Genomic DNA, 10,565 nt, shown 5'->3' on the forward strand with positions numbered 1-10,565 from the left:
TACTCTATGCTACTCTCTCCCCACCCCCACCCCCACCCCCCTCTAGCTTATCTCTCCACGCTTCAGGCTCTCTGCCTTTATTCCTGATGAAGGGCTTTTGCCCGAAACGTCAATTTTGTCTGTCCTCGGATTTTGCCTGTCCTCGGATGCTGCCTGAATTGCTGTGCTCTTCCAGCACCACTAATCCAGAATCTAATACCTGGAATGGGTGGGTTGTCTTATGATGAAAAGTTGGAAAGTAGGCTTGTATCTGTGACTTTAGACGAGTAAGAGGATTTGATTTGAATCATAGAGTCATATAGACATGGAGCTGTACAGCATTTAAACAGTTCCTTCAGTCCAACTCGTCTTTGCAGACCAGATATTCTAAATTAATCTCATCCCATTTGCCAACATTTAGCCCATATTCCTATAAACCCTTCCTATTCAAATGCCTTTTAAATGTTGTAATTGTCCCAGACTCCACCACTTCCTCTGGCAGCTCATTCATAAACGCACCACCCTCTGTGTGAAAATGTTGCCCCTTAGGTGCCTTTTAAATCATTCATTCCCCTTTCACCTTAAACCTCTGCCCTCTAGTTTTGGACTCTCCCACCCTGGGGAAAAGACCTTGGCTATTCACCCTATCTATGCCCCTCATGATTTTATAAATCTCTGTAAATCTCCAACATCCAGAGAAAATAGCCCTAGCCTATTCAGCCTCTCCATATACCTCAAAGTCTCTAATGCTGGCAACATCCTTCGGAATCTTTTCTAAGCCTTTTGAAGTTTCACAACATCCTTCAGATAGGAGGAAGATCAGAATTGCATACAGTATTCCTAAAGTGGATGAGAAAGAATTTCGTCTCTTAGAGGGTTGTGAATATGTAGCACTGTCCTTGCCACAGAAAACTGTGGGGGCAGAGTCCTTATGTATTTTTAATGCTGAGATAGATTCTTGATCAGGAGGGGAATATAGGGTTATGGGGAACAGGCAGGAAAGTGGATGTAAGGAATGTTGTATGGAGCATGATCCTATTGAATGGTGGAACAGGCTCAAGGGGCCGAACAGCCAACTCCTGTTCCTATCTCTTATGGTCTTACAATATAGAGGGGTCTTCAGAGAATAGACATGAAAAAGATATTTCCTCATGTGGGAGGTTCTAGAAGCAATGGATGCTGTTTAAATATTAGGGATTGCGCCTTTAAGATATAGGTGATGAGAGCATTTTTCTCACAGAAGGTCATGATTCTTTAGAGCTCTTTTCCTCAAGAGGTGGTAGCGGCAGAGTCTTTGAATATTTTAACAGCTGATTTAGATTCTTCATAAACAAGAGGTTAAAAGGTTATTGAGAATAGACAGGAATGTGGAGAATTGTGGAGTTTCGAGGGGTCAAGTGGCCAACTCCTGCTTCTTAATCATATGTTTTTATGTTTGTAGCCTTCTCGAGCAATGGAACATTCTCCTCTCTGAATTAATTCCTTTCATAAGTACGGGCCTCTTCTGCACCCTTCTTTCATTCACGTGGTGGAATTGCTTTTCTAAACCTCATCTCTCCATTATCTTTATCCTTTTGACAATCTCCAATGTAACAGAAGCATTCATTTGTTTTTCTTTATACCGTGGGTACCTTGGGGGCTCAGTAGTTAGCATTGTTGCTCACAGCACAAGGAACACGGGTTCGACTTCAGCCTTGGGTAATTGTCTGTGTGGAGTTTGCATGCTCTCCCGATGTCTGTGTGGTTTCCTCCCACAGTCCAAAGGAAGTGCAGGTTACATGAATTGGCCATGCTAAATTGTCTGCAGTGACTAGCAATGTGCAGGATGGGTAGATTATCCTTGATAAATACAGGGATAGTATGGGGGACTGGAGGACATTTTCTTTGGAGAGTCATGAAAACTCGTTGGGCCAAATAGCCTCTTTCTGCACTATAGGGAATCTATGAGTCTTCATGGAATTCTTTGGGATGTTTTTCTATGTTAAAAGTCTGTGTAAATTGTTGCTGTTATCTCTGTGCTGCTGCCTACACGCACGCAATCAAGAGACATAATGAATGGCTGAATGTTTCCTGAGCCTTATCAGAGTTAGGCAACCGGGCATTGTTCTTTTCCTAGACAGGAACAGACAGTGAAAGGGTACTGAGTGAGTCTTGAATGGACCTATCTAAAACCATTTTGAACACAAGGATTTGTACAAATAGCCATGTTTCATATGTGAGCAGGCAACTAGTTACAATAGAGAAAGCTTGCACTTAAATAGTACATTTAAGTTTGAAAAATAACAGAAAAGGGGAGAACAATATTTCTGGAACTTCAAATGCATCACCATCACATGGACTCTCACGTGTTTCATCTAGGAGGTCACCATTGGTCCTATGCTTAACAGTATCAGCTATGTCAACATGATATTTGCAGAAACATGATTAGAAAGTCTATCATACATTGCTCAGTTCTGATCTGCTGAAAGCCTCACTGTAGTCTATATAGTTCAAGTTAAAGGTGTCATGGAATATTCTCAACATACCTAGTTTAGAAGCCGGCCATTATTCAGGGCAAAACAATCTACTTGCTTATTCCCCCTACCATTGACCTAAACACTGAGCTCCTCTATCCACAGTTAAACTAGTTTCTGTATGCATCAACTGGATAAAACACTACAAGACACCATTGCCTCCAAACACACCACCCACTCCTTGGCCACAACCTCTGAACAAGGCAAAAACAAACATAAGATCACTAATACCTCCAAATTCTCATTCAAATAACACTCATCATCCAGACTGAACATCACAGTTCCTTTATTATCACAGCGGCAAACTCCTAAACCGCCTGAGCTTAGTACCATTGTGAGAATAATGTTGTGACAAAGAAAGCAACATTTCAAGGAAGCTTACTATATTTTCTCAGGGCAACTTGGGACAGGCAACTAGTGCAAGTATCACCTTAAAAACAAACAAAAACATTTCCGGAAATAAAAGTCTTGCTTGTATTCTGGGAACATCTAACTACTTTTTTTTAACACTTCTTTAAAGCTGTCTTTCAAAACTAGTTTTTTTACCTTTTCAACAAAGAAGTACAGAAGAACAGAATCCATATTTTACCAGGAGACATGACCAAAAACATAGACTGCAGCTATCAATGGACAGGTTAGATGGGCATAAAACTAGGAAATAGAGTGCAATCCAGTGATGAGTGAGGTAATAAATTTGGGAAAAGCAATCAAAGGAAGAGAATACATTGTAACTAATCCAACTTAAGAAGTGGAGGAAGAAAAGGACCTTGAACTATATTCCTCAAAGGAGGACACGTAGATGAGAAATGAAACTCATCATAGTCTCAGAGGACTATGCTGCCTGATGAACAATTCTTTTATTCTCTCATTGGAAACAGCCAATTGGTGGTGAGTTTGATCTGATGGTCACCATGCCTCAGGCGAGGGGTCTGATTAAGAAGATAGGGCCTTCATGCTAAGCTCAGCCAGTGCAGAAATTGAAAATGTTGAATACCAGCCATCCAGCTAACTGAATAAGACAGTTAAGAAGACATGTGGGATATTTTCCTTTATTGATCAAACATGGAATGTAAGATCAGAATGTCATGCTCGAACAGTATGAAGTATTATTTAGGCATAAAGAGTGAATAGAAGAAGCCCTTTCTTTAGCAGGTAAGTCAATAACCAGAGAGGTATATATTTAACCAGTGGAAGAATGAAAGGGAAGCTAGGATTAATTTTTAGCCCAGAGGACCTGAAACTTTCTACCTGAAAGGGTTGTTATGTCATGTTAAAAAAAACTTGATATGTTTACACATTCAAAGTCGGGAATTTCAAGATTATACTGGACCACTTTTGATCGGCTGGCCCAGAAATGGTGAGTCAAGTGACATTTCAATATGCCATACATTTTCTTTGTTCTATATTTTTAAGAAACTATAAAAAATACAAAAACATTTTTTCATTTTACACTTACTTTATATTTTCTTTACAGTGCAACAGTGACACAAATTGAACCATGCAAAGTGTGCAATACATCAAGAACACAAGGTCAAGCCTTAGATTTTGGATGAACAGAATTGGTCAGCAAACAGCATCTTGTACTATGCGTAGATTTCCATGAGAAATCACTTTGGACCAAAGGGCATTATTCCATGCTGTATGTCTTAATGACTCAGTGATTCAATTAATGTTTTCAACAATTAACATTTTAATTGAAAGTATGCTTATTTGGCTGATTTCTGACACAAATAATGTAGTTGATTCACTAATAGTTCCCTGTATTATGTAACAAATAATTTCCTCGGAACTGGTCCAACTACTGTAACTTTGCCAGAAGAAGATTTCTGCCATACTTTGACCAAATTTATGGTGGCAGTGTAGGACTCGCCCCAAGGAAAATGAAAAGTGTATCCTACGTGATAATGATCCAATCGTGATAAAAACAAATCCTCCAATTAAATTTGACCCATGTCATAGGAAACCTGCTACATGCAAGGAATAATAGCAAATCAATAACAAACTTTACAACAGATATCTGAAAGAATTTGATTATGCTTCTCACTTAAGACAATAAACTTTTTTTTTCCCTTTTGGATGCTGATTGTTGTGCATTAGTTGGGCCATATGGCTTGTTTCTATGCCACATATTGTGTACACATTCAGTTTTGAGTTCAGACTTACAACAATCACTTAAGAACATAAGAACTAACAACAGAAGTCGGCCATATGGCCTCTTGAGTCTGTTCTGCCATTGACTGAACTCTGTTCAGAATATGCTCAATGATTATGAATCCACAGCACTGTAAAGAGAATTCCATACATTACAACTTTCCAAATGAAGCTTTCTTTGTGTCGCAGTTTAGTTTACTCTTGCATGGTTGGTTTCCAAACCACTGAAAAAAAATCACCTTTAATATTCTGTTTTTAGATGATTATAAGGACAATGTGGAATCATGTTTCGCAAAGTTAAATAAAATGCTGAAGTAATTCTTTTTGGCAATTATACATGGGGATGGAGATTATTTGGTCGAATATTGAAAGGAAAAACTAGAAAAGGGAAAGAGCTAATTGTGCTCACATTGTCACAAAAATGGAAGATGATGTTTCTGAATATCACAGAAAAGAAAGACATTTTACTGAAACTTTTTATCTTACACTCAGGACAAAAAGAAGAATGCCAAATTTTAAATGTTTACAATAATTTATACTGCAGGAGAAAAAAGTTGGCAAGTTCAATCTGATTGCCATGAAGAAAGAAACCTGAATCAAGTTCCCAGGTAATTCCAAAAAAGTGCAAGGTTTGGAACAGATTTCTTTTGTTGTAGAGTGCATGCCCTCATGTCATATTCAGCAAGTGTAAATGAGCCATGTTATGAGCTGAACTGATTATCATAAATTGATTGTCAGTATAGCTTTTATTCACTCAGAAATGTTCGATAAGTGCTGCACAATTGCAGAATCAAATCTAATAGTACACATTTTGTTTTGGGTTTACAAGTGTGCACAACTGAAAGAACATGTTGTTTGATTTGACCTTATCCTTATGTGCATCTTCTGTAAAATTACCATAGTCTTATTTTCCCATTAGAGAGAGAGAACTGATGGGTCACCACACCTCAGGCAGAGAAAGAGGTTGCAAAGGAGAATCACTCATGAATCCACACTGTTAGTAATCAAGCAGCTGTGTCTAATACTCTATAGCAGTTAGATGCAACTGATTGGCTTACTAGGCCATTTTGGAGGACAGTTAAGTGCAAATACTTCGAATCATGGAATCATAAAGTTGTATGGAAACAGACTCTATGGTCCATCTCACTAATGCCGACCAGATACTTACATTTTCCTGCATTTGGCCCATTTCATACTCAACCTTTTCTGTTCCAGTACATATCCAGATGCATTTTAAATACTCTAATTATACCAACCTCTATCACTTCCTATGGCAGCTCATCCCATACACACACCACTGTTTGTGGGAAAATGTTGCCCCTTAGGTCCCTTTTATATCCTTCCTGTCTCACCTCAAATCTACATCCTTTAGCTTTGGAGGGCCCGACCCTGGGAAAAAGACATTTGTTATTCACCCTTTCCATGCTCCTCATGATTTTATAAATCTCTATAAGGTCACCTCTCAGCCTCCAATGCACCAGGGAAAATAGCCCCAGCCTATTCAGCCCCTCCCGATAGCTCAAACCCTCAGCAACAATCTTGTAAATCTTTTCTGAATCCTTTCAAGTTTAACAACATCTTTCCTATAACAGGGAGACCAGAACTGAATGCAGCATTCCAAAAGTGGCCTAACCAATGTCTTGTACAACCACAACATGACATTCCAACTCCTACACAAAACGTACTGACCAATAAAGGCAAGGGTACCAAACATTGTGTTCGCTACCCTGTCGACCTGCAATTCCACTTCAAAGAACAATGACGCTGCACTTCATAATCTCTTTGTTCGACAACTGTCCCCAGGACTTTAACATCGAGTCCTGCCCTGATTTGTCTCACCAAAATCAACACCTCACATTTATCTCAATTAAACTTCATCTGCCACTCCTTGACTCATCAGATCAAGGTCCCATTGTAATCTGAGGTAACCTACTTCACTGTCCACTACACCACCAACTTTGGTGTCATCTGTAAATTTACTAACCGTACATCCGATATTCACATCCAAATCATTTATACAAATGACAAAAAGCAGTGGACCCAGTACTGATCCTTGTGGCACACTGATGGTCACAGGACTCCAATCTGAAAACTATGTTTACCACCACCATCTGTGTTCTACCTTAAACCCAATGTTGCATCCAAATGGCCAGACTCTCCCTGGATTTCACATGATTTAACCTTGCTAACCAGTCTACCATGTGGAACCTTGCTGAATGCCTTGCTGAAGTCCATACAGACAACATCTACTGCTCTGCCTTCATCAAAGATCTTTCTCACTTGTTTCAGGTCTGGGGCCACACAGTGGTCACAGGAGTCCAGAACGGCAGATTTCCTTTCCCAAACAGCATTAACAAACTAGTTGTGTTAATATAACAGACCGGTAGTTTCATGACCATCATTACAGGCTAGTTTTTAAATCTTGATTTACTAATTGAATTCAAATTCTTGCAAATGCCACTGTGAGATGGAAATCAGTTCACTAGAAAATTAATTTACAATATTAGTCCTAATTTGCATAGTCCAGCAACATCACTGTTATGCTACTTCCTCTGAAAAGAATCTATCCAGAATCGAACATAACAGAGGAAACAGCAAGTGCACATGAATGGATTGCTTCATTTTTGGCAAGTTGTAATGATTGGCTGTGCTAAAGGGATTAGTGCTGGGGCCTCAATTGTTTAATTGACTTGGATGAAAGGTTTGAAGGTACAGTTAATAAATTTGCTCATGGCACAAAGACAAATACGAAAGAAAGTTGTGAAGAGGATATAAGGAGTATGGAAAAGATTCTAGACAAGTTTTTTTTATTCTTCATTCGTGAGATGTGAGTGTTGCTGGCTAGGTCCATCCCTAGCTGACCTTGAAATGATTGTAATAAGCTGCCTCCTTGAATCGCTGCAATCTATATGTTGTAGATAGACCAACAGTGTGGTAATGGAAGGAAATGCAGGATTTTGATCCAACATTGCTAAAGGAATGGTGATATATTACTAAATCAGATGATGAGTGACTTGGAGGAGAATCTGCTGGGTGGTGGTGTTCCTAAGTATCCATTGCTCCTATCCTTTTAGACCGTAAGACCATAACATGTAGAAGTAAAATTAGGCCATCCGGCCCATCAAGTCTGCTTCATTCAAACATGGCTGATATGTTTCGCAACTCTATGCTCTAATTGTTGTGGTGCCAATCAAATGCAATAAAATGTGGTCTTGATGTCAAGGGCAGTCACTCTCAATTTTGAAGTAAGTGGACAAAGATCTAGCAATTCAAGTGTAATCTGGGAAAATGTGAAATTGTCTGTTTTTGTAAAAATAATGAACAAATGGAGAGAGATTATAGAACCCAGAGATACAGAAAGATCTGGGTGTTCTTGTACACAAATTGTAAAAGGTCAATATACATGTACGGGAAATTATTAGGAAAGCTATTGGAATGTTATTGTTTATTGCAAAAGGAATTCACTACAAAAATAGAGTACAGGAGTTGGGAGGTCGTGTTGCCGCTGTGCAAGACATTGGTTAGACCACTGTTGGAATATTGCGTACAAATCTGGTCTGCTTCCTATCGGAAGGATGTTGTGAAACTTGAAAGGATTCAGAAAAGATTTACAAGGATGTTGCCAGGAGGATTGAGCTATAGAGAGAGAGGTTGAATAGGCTGGGCTGTTTTCCCTGGAGTGTCGGAGACTGAGGGGTGACCTTACAGAGGTTTATAAAATCATAAGGGACGTGGATAGGATAAATAGACAAAGTCTCTTCCCTGGGTTGGAGGAGTCCAGAACTAGAAGGCACAGGTTTCGGGTGAGAGAGGAAAGATATAAAAGAGACCTACAGGGCAACTTTTTCACGCAAAGGGTGGTACGTGTATGGAATGAGCTGTCAGAGGAGGCTAGTATGCTTGCAACATTTAAAAGGCAACTGGATGGGTATATGAATAGGAAGGGTTTGGAGAGATATGGGCCAGGTGCTGGCAGGTGGGACTAGATTGGACTGGGATATCTGGTCGGCATGGACGAGTTGGGCTGAAGGGTCTGTTTCTGTGCTGTACATCTCTATGACTCTAGAGAGGCAATGCTTCTGTTCTACAAGCATTGGTAAGACCACATCTGGAAAAATTAGTATTGGTCTTTACGGTGAAGGAAGCACATAAATACATTGGCAGCAGTTCAGAGAAGTTTTACTAGACTAATCCCGAGAATGGGCAGATTGTTTTATGAAAAAAGGTTGGTCACACTTGCTATATATTCACTGGAGTTTTAAAGAGTAAGGGCGAGCTAAAAATCATATAATTCCAACAGTGCGGACAGAGGTCATTCAGCCCATTGAGTCGATAGTGATTCTCTAAAGAGCACCCCACACAGATGCAGCACCCCCTCCACCCTATCTCACTAACCTTACATTTCCCATGGCTAATCCACCTAGCCTACATATCCCTGGACACTATAGGGCAATTTAGCATGGCTAATCCCCCTAACATGCACATCTTTGGACTGTGGGAGGAAACCACACAGGAAACACACACAGACATAGGGAGAATGTGCAAAGTCCACACAGTCATCCAAGGTTGGAATCAAACCTAGGTCCCTGCTGTGAGGCAGCAGTACTAACCACTGAGCCACCATGCCATGTAAATGTTTTTTTTTAAGGCAGATGTAAATATGTTAATAAAATACAAATGTATTTGCCACTGTGCCTCCATGGAAATAACATTAAAGAAAATAAGTTATTTTAATTTACATAACCAAATCAATCAATATTGCAAAAACCAAACCTTCACCCACGGCCCCCCGCATCTTGACAATCACCTGTCCAGCCTGCTGTATTAATTCTCAAACAATTAATTGACTTTTACAAGCAAATGTACTCTATCAAGTTTGACTCATTTGGGATTCGCCTTTCTTTGGCCTCTAGATCTGACTGTGAAGTGGCTAATATTCCTTATTGATTGTTAGTGCTCCCTCTGATGTCCTGCTCAAAACCACATCTGCTTCCCCATTTGTACCAAGGGCTGTGATGTGCATTTGCAGGGAGCCAATGGTCACAGCTTGCTGTTTCTGCTGCCTCTGGTTTTGTATTAGGCAATGCATACTTTACAAGTAGAAATCTGACACAGGTCAAGAATCAGACAGTTGGTGTGAATTTTGGCAGTTGTGGTATGTTTGATCTGCGGAACAATAGGGCTGCAAATTAACACTGGAAGAGATTTCAGTTAGAAGATGATGATGAGACTGCAGATTTCAGGTATTGCCAAGACCAGTATGATCACTTGTGTCCTCATCATGACTAAAACCTTAAGATCTTATGGGATCTTTCCAGATGGATTGGAAAGGATACTTCCATTTGTGGGACAATCTAGAAGTAGGGCTACGGGTTAAAAATAATTATTGAAGACAAAAATCAGGATAATTTGTTTTCTCACAATGTGAAATGTACTCTTGGAACTCTCTTAGAAAGTCAGTGGAAGCGGAATCTTTGAATACTTTGAAGACTGAGGTTAATAACTTTTCGTTAAGCAAAGACATGAAATGTTATCGGAATATGCAGGAATGTAGAGTCATCAGATCAGCCATAAATGTATTAAATAGTGGAGCAGGCTTGAGGGATTGATTAACCTAATTCTGTTCCTAATTTGTATATTTGTATGTAACATTCTAATTGAAAACTGAACAACTTATCAATGTTTAATAAAACTTCCTTATTTTTGTACACTATGCCTCTACATATCATGTCAAGAATTTCATGTCAAAAAACCCAAAGAACTGTGATTGCTGGAAATCAGAAACAAAGTTAGAAATTGCTGGAAAAACTGCTGGCATCAGTGGAGAGAAAGTAGAGTTAATATTTTGGCAAAAGTGAGGACTGCAGATGCTGGAAACCAGAGTTTAGATCAGAATGGTGCTGGAAAAGCACAGCAGGTCAG

The sequence above is a fragment of the Chiloscyllium plagiosum genome, chromosome 1 (assembly GCF_004010195.1).
Source record: "Chiloscyllium plagiosum isolate BGI_BamShark_2017 chromosome 1, ASM401019v2, whole genome shotgun sequence".
NCBI lineage: Eukaryota > Metazoa > Chordata > Chondrichthyes > Orectolobiformes > Hemiscylliidae > Chiloscyllium > Chiloscyllium plagiosum.